This window comes from Asterias rubens, chromosome 20 (genome assembly GCF_902459465.1).
Source record: "Asterias rubens chromosome 20, eAstRub1.3, whole genome shotgun sequence".
Taxonomy (NCBI): domain Eukaryota; kingdom Metazoa; phylum Echinodermata; class Asteroidea; order Forcipulatida; family Asteriidae; genus Asterias; species Asterias rubens.
This window is the reverse complement of record NC_047081.1, coordinates 2,929,318-2,951,146: the sequence shown is the minus strand read 5'-3', so window position 1 is coordinate 2,951,146 and position 21,829 is coordinate 2,929,318. Positions and strand designations below refer to the sequence as shown.

The window sequence follows — 21,829 nt, the reverse complement described above, 5'->3', positions numbered from 1 at the left end:
AGGGTTATTTTTAACCAAGGAATAAATAGTCGACTGGTATGATGCTCAGCCTAAACTGGGTGACCCAAGGCGACCCAAGGCGTCACAGGTATCTCACCCTGGGAACTAAACGGGCTATCCAGGGCGTCTGGTCTACTGAACTATCCAGGGTGGCATTCGAGGAGGATTCTAAATTGTCCTGTCACAGATTGCCCCTGCGGATTACTGGGACAGTTTATCCAATTAGGGAATCCTTGCGCTGTCAGGGCCAATTGGTATCGGGGGCTGGTGACAAGGAGGAACAAGTGACACCCCTTGGACTTCTTCCAGGAGTTCATACTTCCCGGCCATTGAGGAGGGGGGGGGGAGGGATTTCATTTTTAAGGAATTGCTTGACTGCGATCTTGGCTTGAAAGAAAAACACAACCTTCTGGAAAAAAACACTTACTTTTTACATTTGATTACAAATTCAGACTTTTTTTTTTTTTTTCCCAGATTTTTATTTAAAATTTATGTATATAATTTTTTTTTATGATTCCTATGATTGCTTATTAAAAGAATTTCAAGCAGTTTCTTTCTCATCCTACTTCAAATTATTTTAAGCTGAGATGTACACCGAAACCACTTGTTGTTGCTATTTTTTCTTGGTGAAATGTGAAGTTTGGCTTGAAATGATAACTACTCAAAGAGGTTTTTTGTAACAGGCATGGAAGTTCATCTTTGAAAGGGCAGAACCATTATCATTTTGCAAAGGGCACTTCCATTTGGAAATCTTGAAAAACATTCAAAACATTTGAATGGGGCACCAAGGCCAAGACCAGGGGCAACAGAGGACACATGGCCACCATGACCTCTGGTTGTTCCAGGTCTGCCTGGTGATATTGCAGAATGAGTTAATTTTACCTAATGTTTAAATCTGCCTCTCAGAATTCACAAAAGGTAATTAAAATTATATTATTTTTTTTCTGTTTTCTTAACAGGACTAGCTGAGCATAAAAAAACGTGGTAAGCAGTGATCTGATCTCACTGGCACCGCTGGTAAGTTTTCCTCTTTTATAATCAATTGAAGGTGTAATTTTGGTGTTGTTTTTCATATTACCAGATCATTTTGTTTACCAATACTGCAATCGTATTATCTCTTAAAAATCTGTTCCAGGCAGATTGATTGTCTCAGGTTTGCAGATGAAAATTGTTTTGTGAAGACAGTGTGTGGCACGGCTTCCTTCCTTAATATGCAAACCAACGACAACAACAGCTTCTTTGATTTCACACTAGGGTAAATTAAAAATACCCACAATGACAATTTAATTACAGTTACTGCCTGCGTAGGACCCGACCACTAAACCCGTCCACAGGAGGAATTCAGCCAATTGCCAATCAGCGCGAACGATCAAGTGCAAATTGTTAAGCCTCGCATGAATCATTAATAAATATTTGTCGCCACTTCATTACCTTATAATGGAAAGAATAAAGGAAACGACATATTAACTCGTAAAGAGATGAGCAGATAACCTCTTCTCGCCCCCTCTATAAAAGAAAAAAGTGCAGCGAGCGTTAGAAGAACTTGAGGTCAGAAGGAAAAGTCAATTGGGAAAAAAAGTATCAGAAGATTTCCGAAGCTATTCATCATCTCAGGCCTGTACGCTTCGTTTTTGAAAGGGCAAGGGCACCAAGGCATTTTCTCCTTGGTAAAGGGCACCCAATGAGGAAATTGTTATTTCTACTGGAGCACTTCAAGGGCACCAAGACGATGACCAAGGGGCAGGGAGGCAATCATCTTCATTGAAGTAACATGCCTGTAATCTGAAGTGTTGGGGGGGGAAGGGGGGTAAAATAAGGTGATGTGGTGTCGCTCAGTCGGGTGGGGGAAGGGGCACATAATTTACATCCTAGACACGTAGTTAAACTTTCCTTTAATAGAATGTTTGCGTGAAGTGTGTACGCGCGCCCCCCTCTCTCTCCCTGACGAGTCATCTTTTAGTGATCCCAAGGGGCCGTGGTGGAACACTTTGATAACGCGGGTTCCCGGCCGGGCTGTAATCCTACTCTAGCATTCTGCGACGACAAAAATTGTGAAGCTACAATACTGTCAACCTTGTCTCAGTGGCCTCGTCTTTTGCTATGTGAAGCTATTGACCCCCTGAGGTTTGTGGTAAACACAATGGGAAATATGTACCTCTATGGGTTGGCTCAGTTTGTGCACTAACTCTATAAGCAAGGCCCAATTTCATAAAGCCTGTAAGCACAAAAACTTGCAACGCACAGACAAATATTGCTTAGTAGAAACTGGTTACCAGCCAAAATTCCATAAAGTTTTGGAGCAAACTGGTGCCCAAAATTGCCAAGTATTTTTGTTTTGCTTTTGCTTACCGTAAGCAAAGAATCTGCGCTCAAGGAAGTAGGGGAGTTAGCGGGGAGTTTTGGCTTGTGCCTGTGCATGCTCCAATTTGCTAGGCATTTTGCTTCTAAGGAACAAGAGGGCCCAAATTTTAAACACAAAAAGCCTGTAAGCACAGAAAAGTATTGCTCAGCAGAAACAGGTAACTGTGCCTGACACAATTTTTGCTTTTTGAAGCAGTAGTTTCTGCTTAACAGTTTTATGAAATTTGGTCAGGGTCAGTTTCCTTCCAAAGAGATGTAAAAAAAAGCATTGCGAAAATAAAAACACTTCTTCAGTGGCCAAAGTATCAAATTTCATTGCTATTTGAGTTGGAAGTAGTGAAGTCAGCTAATTTGTGCATTCACATTTCACTGCAAGTAGAGTCAGAACTTCTGAAGTTAGCACTGTACTTAGCGAATTGTTGCTATTTGGCTTGTAGCGAACTTGGCAGCGAAGTTTAGCTACTCATGTAAACTTACCCAATGCTATTTCTGCAGACGGTCAACCGTCTTGGGAACGAGGTTACTGTTAATTTGTGACAGGCCCCGTCAAAGAGCAGTACTCTCACACACCCTCCTTTTCCCTCCTTGGTGGTTGACACCCCCTCCCGCACCTGTCTTGAGATCTCCGCAAAGTTTTTGACGGATTGACCTTTCGGGGTCATAACTACTTATTAGCGTGGCTTAATCCTGTGGTACAGTAAAACCGTTGGCATTTATTCAATTATTCAATTCCTGCGTAATGAGAATGTTCGATGAGAGAGCTAGTTTTCTTGTGGAGGAAGGGGGGCCAATGCACAGAAAGTTCACATGCGCAAACCTCATTTAAGCTTTTGCTTTGATACGAGATTTGTCCAATCCAATGTCAATATTTATCTCTTGTGGTTGGATCAGTTTGTGTACTAACTCAATGATCAGGGTCTACTTTCATGACTCTGCTTAGGGCTTTTGCAAAGAATCGGCTTACGAAAGCAGGGAATTCTGCGCTTACGTCAAGCAAAATTCAGAGAGCTGGTTTTGTTGTGGACGAAAGGGGCCAGGGGTGGATTTCACAAAGATAGTCCTAACTTAGGACTAGTCCTAGGCAATGCTAAGAGATAGGACCAGTCCTAAGTTATGATGAGTTACTGGTCCTAACTTAGGACCAGTCCTATCTCTTAGCATTGCCTAGGACTAGTCCTAAGTTAGGACTACCTTTGTGAAATCCACCCCAGGGCAGGCAAAGTTCACATGCTTGAACCTAAATGTAAGCTTTACATAACATGTTTATTGCTGAAGTATGGATTCGTCTTTGAAATAGATCCATTTTAAAATGCACTCAACGGAGGGAGAATAACATCATACAAAAAGCATAAATCAAATTTCATTACTGTTGCCTCGCAAGTCAAGCTTACTTTTTTTGTTGTCTGGGAAAAAAGCAGGATGAATTACTTGAAGCATTCTCTCGACTAAAAGCAATTTTGGACTTGCTCTTTAAAATGGCTTCTGACAGCTTTGACACGATAGACACTGAAAACATGCACCCTGCCCGGCAAGTAGGTCATGGAACTTCAACTGTGCACGATTTACTAACTGTGAATGTAAGCGATTTGCAATGTGAATATAGGCCAAGCTCTTCGCGGCAGCCCGCTTTGCTTTCAGTCGTCAGCAGCGGCAGCTCATGGCTGTCTAGACGTCCAATGAAACAATGCATGAAATACATCCTGAGTGAAGGTAATAGTGGCTGGGGGGGGGGGGTGTTCAGGTCAAAGGTCAATGAGTGACCTTATTCTATAAGAACCAGTCAAGATGTTTCTTTACCTTTGATAGACCATGAAGGAATAAGAAATAGACACAGTGGATAAAGGACGAACTTAAGAAAGTTTGACAGTTTTTTTTCTTTCATAAGGTGCGTTTGCTTTAACTTAGTTTGTTCTGTACATTTTTTGAAGAGTTAAGACTAATATGGCATGAGGGTGATTGTCCCCCATTTCCTTCTGGGAACTTTCAGGTTTTCTTAGAGGCTTTTACCCAGTTGGTCACCCTTATGGTTTATTACTTGATATTGGAAATAGAAAGTCGCATCCCCTTAAGGTGCTCTCTCTGAGAGACTGCTGCTTCCCAGGTTGTATCATCAACTTTTGGTGTGGTCCCTAGCTATACGGTAGTTACGGGTTGAATGGCTCCTGACTTTCAATATAGTGAGACCGTCAGCATGTAGATAGCTCAGTTAGTAAATCCGGAGGTTGCAGGTTCAAGTCCTACTGTAGTCAATTTGTCAATTTAAAGGCAGTGGACACTATTGGTAATTACTCAAAATAATGATTATCATAAAACCTTACCTTATTGGTAACGAGTAATGGGGAGAGAGTGATGGTATAAAACATTGTGAGAAATGGCTCCCTCTGAAGTAACATAGTTTTTGAGAAAGAAGTAATTTTCCACGGATTTGATTTTGAGACCTCAGATTTAGAATTTGAGGTCTCAAAATCAACCATCTAAATGCACACAACTTTGTGTGACAAGGGTGTTTTTTCTTTCATTATTATCTCGCAACTTCGACGACCAGTTAAACTCAAATTTTCACAGGTTTGTTATTTTATGCATATGTTGAGATACACAAAGTGAGAAAACTGGTATTTGACAATTACCAATAGTGTCCACTGTCTCTAACCCAAAGTTTGAGGGAAACAATTGACACCTTCATGGGATAGCCCAACAAGAGGTATTTATTTCCAAACAGTTAAAAAGTTTAAAAGTTTAAAAGTTTTTCGTTCCAAGAACTGGTGTGAAGAAAAGTTGACTGGATGTTTTGCCTTTATTTATTTATTTATTTGTTTATTTATTTATTTATTTGTTTATTTATTTATTAAGACTAGGACTCAAACCCGAAACACTGCTGATCAGAAACATCAGGGCCCAATTTCGTAGTGCTGCTTATTTTAAAACGGACAATATTTCTGAATTTTTTTCTTTAAAGCAGAAATGAGCAGGATACCATTCGCAAATTGTTTATGCCACATGGTAGTTTGGCCAGATCCTTTTTCTGGTAAGCATCATTTTGTTTTGCTTAGCTGCTTTTTGTGCTTAAGCAGCTCTATGTAATTGTGCTCTTATCTTGAGTCAGAATTCCAATTGTTAGCTCCAGACCAAGCATCAACATTTTTGTCTGTAGTGTACAGGCCATGCCTTGCTACCATATGAGGGACTGTAATGGACGAGTGCCATGACCACGCCCCTGCCACACCCCTCACTCTCTAACCTTGATCCTGTTAAACCTTCATTTTCCCTTTACGTATCCCCTGTTTCCCTCGAGATTATTGTACGTTTTTCCTCGTCATGACAAATCACTACTGTCAGTGTTAGCTCATCCAAGGCTCAGTGCCCACTTTCATAGAGCTGCTTAATCAGAAAATATTGCTTTAAAACAACTTTCTGCTAAGCAGAAATGAGCGGATAACCAGTGACAAATTGTACATGTCACATGGCATTTTGTCTGGTAACTGTAGTTAGGTAAGCATAACAAAAAATGCTGAGCTGCCTTTTGTGCTTTAAAAGCAGCTCTATAAAATTGGGCCCTTGAAGTGGGGGGGGGGGGGTGCGAAGAGGCCTGCATGTCAGGCCTTTAGTCCCAAGGAAAGACCATGGTCAAATTTCATAAATCTGTGAAGCAGAAAATACTGCTTATCAAGATTGTTTTGCTGAGCAAAAATTTAGTGGGGCACCAGTTGCAACAGTAAATTCTTTTGAATTTTGGTTGGTTACCAGTGTTTGGTGATTAATTTGTTTTCTGTGCTTAGCAAGCTTTTATTCATGCTTACAGGCTTTGTGAAACTCAGCCCGTTTTACAGAGCTGCTTTCTATCATCATTATCTTTAAACCGTGTCGGTTTAATGTAAACCTGTGGGCGTTTAATGTAAACCTGTGGACGTAAACCTGTGTTTTGTGTCATACAAAACGTACCCAAACCCATTAATAATCTGTATTACACAGAAGCGCTTTTCTCCTTTCTCATCTTAAACCGTGTCGGTTTAATGTAAACCTGTGGACGTTTAATTTAAACCCGTGTTTTGTGCCGTACAAAACGTACCCAAACCCATTAATAATCTGTATTACACAGAAGCGCTTTTCTCCTTTCTCATCTTAAACCGTGTTGGTTTAATGTAAACCTGTGGACGTTTAATTTAAACCTGTGGACGTAAACCTGTGTTTTGTGTCATACCAAAACGTACCCAAACCCTTTAATGATCTGTATTACACAGAAGCGCTTTTCTCCTTTCTCATCTTAAACCGTGTTGGTTTAATGCAAAACCTGTGGACGTTTAATGTAAACCTGTGTTTTGTGCCGTACAAAACGTACCCAAACCCATTAATAATCTGTATTACACAGAAGCGCTTTTCTCCTTTCTCATCTTAAACCGTGTTGGTTTAATGTAAACCTGTGGGCGTTTAATGTAAACCTGTGGACGTAAACCTGTGTTTTGTGTCATACCAAAAGTACCCAAACCCTTTAATGATCTGTAATACACAGAAGCTCTTTTCTCCTTTCTCATCTTGGTCATGAGGCAAACCCGTGTGACTCGGAGACAAAATGAGAATCTGAATAAGATAGAGAGAGAGGAGAGGCTCAGCAACCCGATCTTGTTTGTCTTAAAATGGGTCAGCACGATCCAAAAATCCACTGTTCAATGGTTTTTTATTTCAGGCCGCCAGCGTTGCTCCTACACGTACGCTCTGAACTCCTGCTGCAGAGCGCCAACATGTAACGGCAGAATTTGTTTTCTGCATGGGGCCGAGGAAAGGGCGGGTTATTTAGTTACACTTGACGATTTCATGGCAACTGATGTTACACAATGAGCTGCTACGTTAAAGTTATGATGATTTACTGAATATTATTGTTTTGTTTTTTTACCCTGCAACCCACATGGGGTTGTAAACACATGTGTCACAATTTAAACAAGCAGTATTTTTAGCTGAGTTTGTGTCATACTATGTATTTGTGTCATACAATGTATTTGTGTCATACAATGTATTTGTTCATACTATGTATTTGTGTCATACAATGTATTTGTTCATACTATTAACATGCCTGGAATTTCCTCTTTGAAAGGGCATGGCCATTTTCATTTTGCAGAGGGCACTTCCACTGGATAATCTTAAAGGAACACGTTGCCTTGGATCGGACGAGTTGGTCTATAAAAAGCGTTTGTAATGTTTTTTTTAATATAAAATGCATGGTTGGAAAGATATGTTTTAAAAGAAGAATACAATGATCCACACAAATTTGCCTTGAAATTGCGTGGTTTCCCCTTTACTTTGCGAACTATCACGGTCGGCCATTTATGGGAGTAAAAAATTGACTCCCAAATTAATGGCCGACCGTGTTAGTCGACGAGGTACCGTGCAATTTCGAGGCATGTTTGTGTGGATCATTGTATTCTACTTTTACAACATCTTTCTACTTATATGCATTTTATAACCGACGGTTACAAACGCTTTTCAAAGACACACTCGACCGATTCAAGGCAATGTGTTCCTTTAACGTCAATGGGAAACTTTTGAAGGGGCACCAAGGCCAAGCACCAAGGTCAAGAGTCTGGTCTTTGGGCCCTGAATGTAGTTCCAGGTCTGAGTTAAGCCTTCATAAGCAATGTTTTACTATTAAAATTAGCAATATTTTTAGCAGAGTTAATTGTTTTTTGTATCAACTTATTATGCTAGAAAACGAACTTCCCGTGATTTCTAGTAAAATTTGGGGTCAGTACTTGGGGTCAATATTTTGCTAGAGAAAGTTCACAAATTAAAATATAATTCTTACCCTAAATCACTGTATTAAACTTTCTGTGTTAAATAAAAAGGGGATCAAAGTTGCTTTTACCTTTGAAATTGGTTTACTCATTTCTCAAAAACTACAGCACCTCAGCAAGTAATATTTTAAGGGAAGCATTATCTTCAAACTGTGTAAGTTTAATGTAATTCTGTGGACATTGTGTTTTGTGTCATACAAAAAGTACACAAATCCTTTATAATATCCCCGAGTCATGTGAACCTTTCTGCCATGAAGTTAAGTAGTGAGTTACAAATTCCCCTATTACTGTTAAAAAGGTTCAGATCAAACCTGCATTTCAGAGCAAACACTCTCTCAAAAGAGATTGTACACAAGGTTGAACCTGCAAGTTTACTATTAGTTTATTCTTATTAGTCGCACCCTACAAACCTTCAAACATCGCTTATGATCACCAAAGTATTTGACTAGTATCAAACTTTGGACTTGCCTTAAAGGCAGTGGACACTATTGGTTATTACTCGAAATAATTATTAGCATAAAACCTTTCTTAGTTACGAGTAATAGGGAGAGGGTGATAGTATAAAACCGTGTGAGAAACGGCTTCCTTTGAAGTAATGTAGTTTTCGAGAAAGAAGTAATTTTCCACGAAATTGATTTTGAGACCTCAGATTTAGATTTTGAGGTCTCGAAATCAAGCATCTGAAAGCGCACAACTTCGTGTGACAAGGGTGTTTTTTCTTTCATTATTATCTCGCAACTTCGACGACCGATTGAGCTCGAATTTTGACAGGTTTGTTATTTTATGCATATGTTGAGATACAACAAGTGTGAAGACTAGTCTTTGACAATTACCACTAGTGTTCATGTCTTTTAAGTCATGTGAACCTTCCACTACAAGGATGCCTACAGTTGAGTTGTGAGGTACAAATTCCCACATGTTCATAGGGACATACTGAAAGGGGCTACATCTACAATTTGTTGAGTGATTTGTTGAGCAATTGACAGTGAATGGACTTGAACCTGCGACCCCCAGACTCCCTGCCACCATGGCCTTACCGCACTGATGACTTATCCAGTTGCGTGTGGATTGTTGAGTTGTTAGCGTCTTTGTCATGAGGGTGCTACATGTACATACATTGCAGAGTTTGTGTTAGAGAGAGATGGGGGTAGAATAGAAAGAGCTGTCGGGATATTCTCCTTACATTAACTGAGAGAGGTTTGCGGTAAAACCATGTGAATATTTCTCTTTATAGGTAGTGTTGGTTATTTTTTTTACCTCTGAAAAGAATGTTAGAGTTGTCTACCACTGGTTCTTTTCAAAACCAACACTCACTTAAAGGCAGTGGACACTATTGGTAATTACTCCTAATAATTATTTGTGTAAAACCTTACTTGGTAACGAGTAATGGAGAGAAGTTGATAGGATAAAACATTGTGAGAAATGGCTTCCTCTGAAGTAACATAGTTTTTGAGAAAGAAGTCACCAAATTATTTGAATTTTTTCTACCATTTTTCTCTCACAGCTTCGATGATCTATTGAATTAGATTTTTTACGGGTTTGTTATATAATGCATGTTGAGATACACCAAGTGAGAAGACTGGTCTTTGACAATTACCAAAGATGTCCTCTGAGTGCCTTTAAACATTGGACGATGATTTCATCTCAACAAACAAGTGTATCCCTTTAGCTGTTTGCAATGTAACAAATCATAACGCCACATAAATTTAACAAGCTCTCGGCACGTGTGTGGCATTTTCCCCTGTCCCCCATGCATTCTCTTTCTGTCTTGCCACCCCCCCCCCCACTCAAACCTCGCTACCTTCTTAGACTAGAATATTGATTAGTACTGAAGAAAAGAAATTATGTTGATACGGCCAGGTCTTGCTTCCACCTGAAATAGCGACCTTTTGAGGTGAACAAATTGCAAACATCTTAAAGACACTGAACAGTGGACACAGTTGGTTATTGTCAAAGACCAGTCTGTTCATTTGGTGTAGTTCAACATTATATATGCATAAAAAACAAACCTGTGAAAATTTGAACTCAATTGGTTGCCAAAGTTGCAAGATAATTGTAAAAGAAAAACACCTAAGTCTCACCATGGAGCTATAAATGGTCTCACGAAGTTGTGTGCTTTCAGATGCTCGATTTTGAGGTCTCAAAATCAAATTCGTGGAAAATTACTTCTTTCGCAACTACGTTATTTCAGAGGGAGCCGTTTCTCACAATGTTTTATACTATCAACAGCTCTCCGTTGCTTGTTTCCAAGTAAGTTTTTATGCTAATAACTATTCACAGAATTACAAATAACTTACAGGGTTTACAAAAGGTAATGGTGAAAGACCTCGCTTGAAATATTATTCCATGAAATGCTTTACTTTTCGAGAAACATTAAAACATTTATCAATTCTCGCTAACGAGAATTACGGATTTATTTTGAACACATGTCATGACACGGCGAAACGGGCGGAAACAAGAGTAGGTTTTCCCGTTATTTTCTCCCGACTCCGATGACCGATTGAGCTTAAATTTTCACAGGTTTGTTATTTTATATATAAGTTGTGATACACGAAGTGTGGGACTTGGACAATACTGTTAACCGAAAGTGTCCAATGGCTTTAACAAGAGCCATTGTAAGAGCCATGTGTGTTTGACACTTTACTGCGAATGCGGTACAAATTATGACAGCACAGGGCTGTTTTTTCCAGCGAATGTTTTGCAGGAGTTGAGCACAAGTCAACTGACACGATTTATTTGGTGTGAATTTGTGACGTCAAAATTCATATCACATGCACATTCGCAGGAAGTATGAATAGGGCATGTTTGTTTAAGTTTCTTGGTATTTAAATTTCTGAATTGTAAAATGTTAAAGCAGGGTATACGTTTTTTATACTTTTAAAATAAATGACAATAAAAAACGTTTGATTAGAAGCTTGCAGCAGCTTTCGATTGTTTAAGAGCATTTTGAGAAACATTTCACTTCGAAGTAAGGTTTCTCAGAATGTGTATTTCTAACAGTATTGGGGATTTTTCTTCCTGCATGGACATATTGGCTCCAGATTTTCAGTGATATATTCAAAAACAGTACCACCCTTGGAAACAAAGGTTTCACATGTGAGTTTTATTCTGTTTTCTACAAATTTATATAGGATTAAAGGCAGTGGACACTATTGGTAATTGTCAAAGACTAGCCTTCACAGTTGGTGTATCTCAACATATGCATAAAATAACAAACCTGTCAAAATTTGAGCTCAATCGGTCATCGAACTTGCGAGATAATAGTGAAAGAAAAAAAAAAAACACCCCTGTCACACTAAATTGTGTGCATTTAGATGGTTGATTTTGAGACCTCAAGTTCTAAATCTGAGGTCTCAAAATCAAATTCGGGAAAATTACTTCTTCCTCGAAAACTATGTCACTTCAGAGGGAGCCGTTTCTCACAATGTTTTATACCATCAACCTCTCTCCATTACTCGTCACTAAGAAAGGTTTTATGCTAATAATTATTTTGAGTAATTACCAATAGTGTCCACTGCCTTTAGACTAATCAAATGCTTCCAAAAACCAAAGCTACATTCCCTTTAAAGGATTGTATTGAACTTCACGATGTCTAAGAATAGCTTTCGTATACAAGCTAATTATTCGGAGAAGAGATTGAACCATACAGGCAAATTGCAATCAAGACACACTATTGGGTGTTGTAAAAACAACAATCTGCTTTGAAATGAAAGACCAGAGTCATCGGAATGTCAAGTGTGTTCCTTAAAGACAGTGGACACTATTGGTAATTGTCGAAGACTAGCCTTCACAGTTGGTGAATCTCAACATACCGGGTACACATAAAATACAAACCTGTGAAAATTTGAGCTCAATCGGTCATCAAACTTGCGAGATAATAACGGAAAAAGGAAAAAACCCTTGTCTCACGAAGTTGTGTGTTTAGATGGTTGATTTTGAGACCTCAAATTCTAAACTTGAGGTCTCGAAATCAAATTCGTAGAAAATTACTTCATTGTCGAAAACTATGGCACTTCAGAGGGAGCCGTTTCTCACAATGTTTTATACCATCAACCTCTCCCCATTACTCGTAATCAAGAAAGGTTTTATGCTAATAATTATTTTGAGTAATTACCAATAGTGTCCACTGCCTTTAAAGGCAGTGGACTCAATTGGTTATTACTAAAAAACAATTGTTAGCATAAAAACGAGCAATGTAGAGTTGTGGATGGTATAAAACATTGTGAGAAATGGCTCCCTCTGGAGTAGCAGAGTTTTTGAGAAGGAGGTAATTTCTCACTCAAATATGAAAAGCCTTTCATTATGAGTTTGCAAGCATACAATTTTTTTGCAACAAGGGTTTTTTCCCCTACATTATTCTTTCATAGGGTTGCTAAGCACAAAAATTTGCTTAGCATGAAATTTCTTCCTTGATAAAAACATGATTACCAACAAAATTTTCAGGATAAGCAAACAACAGCTGATTCACTAGTAGTAACAAGAAATATGCGGTAAATGGACATTTTGTCGTTCATCCTGTTTTTATCAAGGAAGAAATTTCATGCTCAGCACATTTTTGTGCTAAGCAGCTCTATGAAATTGGGCCCTGGTCTTTGACAATTACCATAAGGTGTCCCAGTGCCTTTAATTGACACCCTACTTAGCCAATAGAAAACCACGAAACAAAACAGAAGAGGAAGTAGAAGTGAATTGATTGATTAACGTAAAACCAATCTGATTAGGTCCAAAACAGCCAGAGGTATGTTCCCCATCAACCGCTATCTTCCTACCTGATAAAGAGAAACGCACGGTAGAACTTTATCGAGCGGTCACGAGTTTGTGTCGTCAGAAGCGATTTACCCGAGTGTGACATTTCAGGATGGTATACACAAGGGGGTCGGAGCTCCCCGTGTCCACCCCCCCCCCCACACAGCGTCCCTAGATCAAGAAGCTCCTTATGTGTTTGTACAGATCACATTCCAGAACACCTTTGATAAGAATAGTATACAGTCTTGAAGATCAGTTAAGAATAAGGTGATGCGTTGAGTGTCTTGTACATTAGATTTGTTTAGAGCAAGCTAGTCGAAACGTTGAGACCAATTTAAGAACATGGAAAGAGGAAATTTGGATGTATACGTGTCTCAAAGACGAAATTCCCCGAGTCTGTGTACTGCTCCTACATGTAGAGTAAAGACTCGGGAGGAATTAACATGAACAAAGTTTTGTTAAGTCAAAGCGTCTGCATACGTTTTTGGGACTGCCTCTGAACATTAATGGCAATAAAAATAGTAAAGAACTGACTCCGCGGTAGTGCAGTTAATAACGATCCTATAAGCTAAAGTAGTAGTCCCAACCAATGTTCTATACCTCCCAGGTAGTAGTTACAAAGCAGGACAGTTCTTTCCACAACTGAGATGTTTTCCCGAACAATCCGATAAATCTACTCTGGGGTAGTAGGATATAGAAAGACAGTTCTCTAAGAACAAACTCTACATGGCAAGTGGATACACACTATGGTGTTACCGCAGACCAAATAATATATTCATACCTCACCATGCAATGCCTCATCAAATCGTATATAGATTTCTTTTGTTGCTCGTTAGGGTTTGTGTTTTGATGCAGAATTGTGTTGTCAGTTGATGCATCAGTGGCATTGTTATAATTATCTTCAGGTCATTAGTTTAAAGGCACTGGACACTATTGGTAATTACTCAAAATAATTGTGAGCATACATGTAACAACTTACTTGGCAAGGAGCAATGGAGAGCTGTTGGTAGTATAAAACACGGTGAGAAAGGGCTCCCTCTGAAGTAATATAGTTTTTGAGGAAGAGGTAATTTACTAGTAAATAATTGAATTGATTTCAACTCGAAATCAAGCATCTGAAAGCTTATAACTTCGTGTGACAAGGGTGTTTTTCTTCCATTGTTATCCCGCAACTTTGATGACCAGTTGAGTTCAAATTTTCATAGGTTAGTTATTTTGTGCAAATGTTAAGATGCATGAAGTGAGAAGACTGGTCTTTGAAAATTACCAAAGGTGTCCAGTGTCTTTAAAAGATTATCATAATTTCCTTAACATATCAAGGGTTAATGACTTCATTAAATGTTTAGTATTAATTTTCACCCATTCTTAGCAACAATTTTTATTTCTTGCAAACCTACAAATGTCACTTTGAATAAATTGTCTAGGAAATGTGGCACAATTTATTGTAGGATTGTTTTTTATCTCAAGAATGGCACTCCGTTCCTTTAAAATTGGTTCATGTTCGGATTGATCGGCATACCGAAGAGCTACGGTTTCTGTCTTAGGTTTTTTATTCAGTTAGCTTTCAGTGTTTTTTTGGTCTCCTCAAGAAACATTGTCACTCCTTTCCTTTAAAATTGGTTCATGTTTGGATTGATGGTCATATTGAAGTGCTACGGTTTCTGTCTTGAGTTTTTTTATTCAGTTAGCGTTCAGTGTTTTTTTCCTTATTTTTTCTCCTCTTCTAAATGCCGCAATTGGCCTTTAGGGGAAACGGGTTCATTTGAATAAATGAATGGCAGTTTGGGTGCATGCTGCGCGATGAGGTGTGCAGACTAATCGATAGTCTACCTATTGTGATTGGCAGGAAATCGCTAGCAAAATGAAATAGTCTACATTTGTTACTTCATTTGTATATAAACATTGGAGCGGATTGAGTTTCTTAAAGGGTCTGGGTACTTTTTGTTACACAAAACACAATGTCGTCAGATTTACATTGAACTTACGCAGTTTGAAGATAATGATAGTAGAAAGCTTCCCTTAGAATATTACTTGCTGAGGTGCTGCTGTTTTTGAGAAATGAGTAAAACAAAGTCTTGAAAGTAATGTTTGTGTCAGTTTTAGCATGTAAAACGTTTTTACCAGTCTCTCAGCCATGACTAACTAGAAAAATAGTTGCAACTACCTGCTTAGTGAACCAATTGTGTTGCTCACGACTATTCACAAAAATACAATTTACTTTCAAAATACAATCAGACATCAGTGACACAATCCTCTAAGCGTGAGTTTTACTATTTTGCGCCTGCCGTAAACAGTATACCTTAATGCATTTTGGGAATTACTACTAAGTCACGACTATTTGAGGTGCGCCTAGTCGAGTAGTAAACTTCACTAGTTGCCCATGCCTAGTAACTATACTCAATTGATATGTAGGAAGTCATTTGAACGCACCGCCATTGTAGGTAATAAACACACCTCCTCGGGGGTGTATAATATGCTGGGACCAAGGCTTGTTTTCGTTGGATGGTGACATGAGGATCATGCTGTATTATGGAGCTACCTGTTTGTCAGAGGTGTTAAAAACCAAATATCATGACAGCGAGTCACCTATGCATAACTACCTGCGACAGTTTAGTCCAATCTCATTGGTCAAGAGGAGATCATGTGGCCATGTATAAACATGCAATTATAAAGACAGTGTGTAAACATGATCATGCTTACACTGTTAGCAAAACCAATTGTGTAATGTTCCTTTAAAAGTTAATTTTTCTGTAGAGGCATCATATTAAGTATGTTCGTCTCCCCCCCCCCCCCCCCCCCGCCCTCTTACCCTCCCTCCCCCAAGGGTTTGGTACAGGTGGTGTACATGAAGCACACTAATCACCTTGCTGTCTAGGTGTGTATGATCTGAATTATTCATTAGTGTACATTGTAGAATTAACCATCATGAATTATTCATGAAGTGTTTTCTAATGTGTGTATGATATGGATTATTCATTAGCTAACATTGTAGAATTAACACTCGTGAAAGTGTTTTCTATTGTCTAGGTGTGTATGATATGAATTATTCATAGTATGCATAGTAGAATTAACCATCATTAATTATTCATCGAGTGATTTTTTTTAATGGACTACATTGTAAATGGAGTGAGGTGCATACTGGTCTAAAGTTAAGTGACCTACCTTTAAGCATTGGCCTCATTCCATGGCCAGCGCATGCGCACCGTGTGTATGTGAAGTAGTCTGCAAAGACCCAAATTACAATAAATAGCACCCTCAATACTATTTCAGAGGAAAGGAAAAGATAGCCAACAATACATCTGACGTCACACTTCGAGGCTTGCGAGTAATGCCAGATACCAGCCTTGAGCAACTAAACACACGTCACTTCGGAGTGGACCAATACATTAGACCGATCAATTAGGCTCCGCCCCTTGCGCCACGTGTGAGCAAGAACACATGAGCCTCTCCAATGCCATTGTGCACTAATCTGCTGCGCGCGCCAAGCAAACGTGCACACATGTCGGACTTCATATTTCGGACTTAATGTCTCAGACTTTTGGTTGGGCAATGGGTTATGATTGGTCATCACTCAATGGTGGAGGAGCATAATGGATCACACAGATAAGGAAAGCTTACATCACTGCACGTTTATCCAATGAAATCAGTGTTCCAAAACAATCATTTGGCCTGTCAGACCAAAGTCCTAGAGTTATATGTAAGAACTAGAGGGCGCACGAGTGATGCTTCGTGCACAAACGCCACGGGACCGCAAGATGACAAGCGCGTCATTCTGCACGCGCGTTGAATATGAAATACAAGTTTGAGTTTGTTTTTATTGAACGCTCACGCGATGCTGTTTGTTCAACTTACAAAATGGCCGCACAAACACACGCTGTGAGATGCCAGTTTTGTCAACTCAGAAAATGGCCGCCTGTGCGCATGCCGGAGTGCGGATATAGGCCAGTGCGCCCTCTAGTTCTTATATATAACTCTATGTTTAAGATATATATTAGAGACATTAGACCTATACCTGATACTGTGCGGCGTGTACATGTAGTTAACACATCCAATGCGAGAAAGAATATGTGAAGATGTATAAACTTCATTGATAAGTAATTTGCGTTTCAAACTCAGTTTGTGGGTGTTTTGTTGACAACACCGTCAGACATATTCATTTCTGGTTAAACTTGATTACCTATTTTTCTACTAAACGTTGAGTTATTTCCAAGAAGCGGAGGTAATAATGCGTGTGTTTGTATTCACCGGAATGTTACAACTCAAGATGAGCTCGGGACAGGGCATATCGCTTTACAAATAATCACTTCATTTCGCATGAAATATAAAACCACGGCTTGAAATGGCTTCCAAAATTGTAGAGATTGCTAAGAATCTTCATGTTAGGTGTAATTTATGGGAGAGGAAAAAAAAATAGCAAAAAATAGATACAACTTTGCAGGTCACATCGTCCTCCTTTTGAAAACCACCCGGTAAAAAATGTGGAGATAGAAGGCCAGGCAATTCCCAACAGGAGGCTTTGAACGCGGTGTCACTTTTCATCTGCTTTCAGTCCCTTTCCCCAGCAATTTTTACTTTAACTTTTCCCCAAATCTTTCGTCTGAAGTTTAATCACATTAAGGGATAATTTTCAGGATTTTGTTACCCTGTCTCTCTTTTTCTTCTTCTTGCGTCCGGCGATCCCAGTAGTGGATCATCAGGCCGATGACCGAAAAGAGAAATCTCGACTTGGTCGTGACAGGAACGGAATTTTCCCCATGTGGGTGTATTACTTAGTCACTGCATCCCTTACTCTGCCTGTTTAGGGGTACAGCCTTGTGATAGTTCCATGTCGTTGCGGTCATTTGCGAAGAACAGTTTGAACCTTTTTATCACTTTTATAACAAATCATGCATTTCAGTTCCTTAAAGCCATTATACACTTGCGGTACAGAAAAAATAAATAAAAATAATTCACAGATTTACAAATAATTTACAGGGTTTACAGAAGGTAATGGTGAAAGACTTCTCTTGAATTATTGTTCCATGAAATGCTTTACTTCTTGAGAAAACATTAAAACAATATCAAACGTTGAGACCAATTTCAGAACTGACTCCGCGGCAGTACAGTTAATTACGATCCTATAAGCTTAAGTAGTAGTCCAGTCTAATTTCTATACCATCCGCCCTGGTAATAGTTAAAAGCAGGACAGTTCTTTTCAGAACTGAGAAGTCTCTCGAACCTCCGATTATCTACTCCACGGCAGTAGAATAAAGCAAGACAGTTCCCTAAGAACATCTACCTGGCAAGTAGATACACACATGGTGTTACCGCAAACCAAAAATATACAATATCAATTCTCGATAGCGAGAATTAAGGATTTATTTGAAACACATGTCATGACACGGCGAAAACATGCAGAAACAAGAGTGGATTTTCCCGTTATTTTCTCCCGACTCTAATGACCGATTGAGCCTAAATTTTCACAGATTTGTTATTTGATATATAAGTTGTGATACACAAAGTGTGGGACTTGGACAGCACTGTTAACCGAAAGTGTATAATGGCTTTAAGCCCGGTTCATACTTCCTGCGAATCATGTCAACACAAAAATATTTTCTGCTTAAGCAGCTCTATGAAGTTGGACCCTGGTGTAGCAACCATCTAGGGACTTTTGAGTTCTTGGGCCAATTTCATAGAGCTGCTTAAAAAGAAAATGAGCAGGACACCAGCCGCAAATTGTTTGTGTGACAAACATTGGCTGGTAACCTTATTCGGGTAAGCATTATTCTGTTATGCTTAGCTTTTTTGTACTTAAGCAGCTCTATGGTACTGGGCCCTTGTTGTTAGGGCCCTTTTTTGGCAGCCATACATCAAAACACTTTTCTACAGTGTCAAGGAAACGCTTTATCTTCATCTCTCTTGATAGACAAGATTTCCAGGTTTGATTTAACTCATTGCAAGTCTGGCATGCCAGTGCCTTTTCGTTTAAAGGGAAACGTAAGCCTTTGGTGTTTGAGACTGTTTGATTGTTTTAGTCCTATGTTCCCCTAAAAAAATAGCGAGAACCAAAACTAATTAACAACTCCATTAACAAAACAAACAAAAAACAGGTAAGAGACTACTTGGTTCCTGTGAATGCGAATGCAAAAACAATGTTCGCAAATTCGCAATGAATAATTCGCAGCAGTGGAACTGTGCTCAACTCACTTCAAATATCGCTGCGAAAGTTGAGTTGTGACATCAAATTCATGTGGAGCGGTTACAGTCCACCATTGAAAAATAATCCATAATTGGACTACACAATCTGAGAGATATTTCTAAACAGAAACTTCTTAGTTGTTATTGTCATTAATTTTAAGAGTGATTACCAAATGTATACCTTCCCTTTAATGACTCTAAACACTATTGGTATTTGTCAAAGACCAGTCTTCTCACTTGGTGTGTCTCAACATATGCATAAAATAACAAACCTGTGTAAATTTGAGCTCAATTGTCACATGATGTTGTGTGCTTTCAGATGCTTGATTTCGAGACCTCAAATTCTAAATCTGAGGTTTCAAAATCAAATTCATGGAAAATTACTTCTTTCTCGAAAAACTACGTCACTTCAGAGGGAGCTGTTTCTCTCAATGCTTTATACTATCAACAGCTCCCCATTACTCGTCACCAAGTGGCCGAGCGGTTAAGAGCACCGAATTCAAACTCTGGTGTTTCTGATCAGCAGAGTGTGGCTTCGAATCCCCAGCCGTGACACTGTGTCCTTGAGCAAGACACTTAACCATTGCTTCGTCCTTCGGATGGGACGTAAAGCCATTGGTCCCATGTGTTGTGTAACGCATGTAAAAGAACCCAGTGCACTTATCGAAAAGAGAAGGGGTTCGCCCCGGTGTTCCTGGTTGTGGCTGCTTAATACGCCGTAGCACCTTGTAAACCCTTATAAGGTGCTAAATTATTGGGTCTCAGAATTCATCACTGCAATAACCTATCTTTCTGAAAGTTTGTATATACTCAGCGCCTTGAGTACCTTGTTTGGTAGATACGTGCGCTATATAAGACTTCGATATTATTATATTATATTATATTAAATAAATTGTTATGGCAATAATTGTTTTGAGTAATTACCAATAGTATCCACTGCCTTTAAGCCAGATCAACTTATCTATGCACCAGTTAGAAAAAGCACAACAAGTCTGGGTTGATTTACACTTGTTGACTCCAACTTAACTTTCAAAAACTATGTCACTCTCTATTCCAGTTTCCCATAAATTTTCCCTTTTCAGTTAAGTAAGCTTATGGTGTTATCAGTGTTGGTAATTGCCCAATTTCTTGTTGGTGGGTTATTATGTGTCAAGTAAGTATAGATGAAAGATGTTTGTAGTACACTGCATCCTAAAAAGTAATTTCGTCCGACGTGTTTTCCATTTTTTGCCCCAACAAATTTAAAAATATTTTTAGAATCTCTTCAATGAATCAGTGACTTGTGATCCATTTCCATTGGTCAGACGATGAAAATATATTGATGTTTTCATAATAATAATAACAAATGTACATATAGCGCGTTTCACAATAACCGTATCAATGCGCTTTACATTAGTGCCCTTGTCGAAGGGCCAATAACATCCCTTTTTAATGTTTCTCAGCTCCCAAAAAGATTTCACATAATTCGTTGATGTATCTTCTTTTAGAGATATTTTCGTTCCTTTAATTTAGTTTCAAGAAGCAAACTTTGTATGAAGTACAGATTTATCTGGTATACTAACATCCTGCTCTGTTATTTAAAGGCAATGTATGTATATCTTTGGATTTCAGAACTGCCCGATTGTAGATAAGTACAATAAAACTCACCTGTGATTTTTTTTTATTTAAAGACATTGGACACTATTGGTAATAGACCGATCCAGTAGGCTCCGCCCACGACGCACGTGTGACCAAGAACAGGTGGGGCTCTCCAACGCCTTTCTGCACAACTCTGCCGCGCGCGCCAAGATACGCGCATGCATGTCGGACCTTAGTGTCAGACCTTTGTTGCACTATGATCGGTCAATACGCAATTGGGCGGAGCTTAATGGATTGGTCTATTGTCAAAGACCAATCTTCTCACTTGGTGTATCTCAACATATGCACAAAATAACAAACCTGTGAAAAGTTGAGCTCAATCGGTCATCGGAGTCGCGAGATAATAATGAAAGAAAAAACACCCTTGTCACACAAAGTTGTGTGCTTTCAGATGCTTGATTTCGAGACCTCAAATTCTAAAGTTGAGGTCTCGAAATCAAATTCGTGGAAAAATACTTTAACTACCAAAACTACATTACTTCAGAGGGAGCCGTTTCTCACAATGTTTTATACTATCAACCTCTCCCCATTACTCAACACCAAGTAAGGTTTTATTCTAAAAGTTATTTTGAGTACACACCAATAGTGTCCACTGCTTTTTAAAGTGGTAGCATTTTTTAGAAATCACAAATAATCTGGAGTGGTTATTTCCATGTAGGAAGAATAATCTGCAACGGGAATACTCAATCTGAGAAACATTCCTCAGATTAAAATATTTTTTAATGCCTCTCTCTAAGACAACATTCCTTTAAAGTGACTTGTTTCTCAAACTCTTCTACATTATCAACAGCATGCAGTGCTTCTTACCAAATAAGTTCTTACGCTCACTATTTTTTTGAGTAAATAGCAAAGGTATAGCCTCCCCTTTAAGGGGTTTGAGTACTTTTTACACAATGTCCACAGATTTATATTAAACTTAAACAGCTTATAGATAATGATAGTAGAAAGCTTCCCTATAAATATTACTTGTGAGGTGCTGTAGTTTTTGAGAAATGAGTAAAACAATGTCACCAAAAATACAATTTACATGCTAAAATAATATTTTTGTGACTTGCTTTACTCATTTCTCACAAATTACAGCACCTCAGCAAGTAATATTTGAAGGGAAGCTTTCTACTATCATT

General features: G+C 38.8%; 1 long non-coding RNA gene across 1 annotated transcript in view; it reads left to right on the top strand.

Annotated features, from left to right (window-relative positions):
- Positions 1 to 958: 958 nt before the first annotated feature.
- The window catches only part of LOC117304095, a 31,518-nt gene continuing 10,647 nt past the window's right edge, over positions 959 to 21,829 (top strand). The window contains exon 1 of the long non-coding RNA XR_004520560.1: positions 959 to 1,017. This is a non-coding gene — a long non-coding RNA (uncharacterized LOC117304095). The remainder of the gene's footprint in view (positions 1,018 to 21,829) is intronic.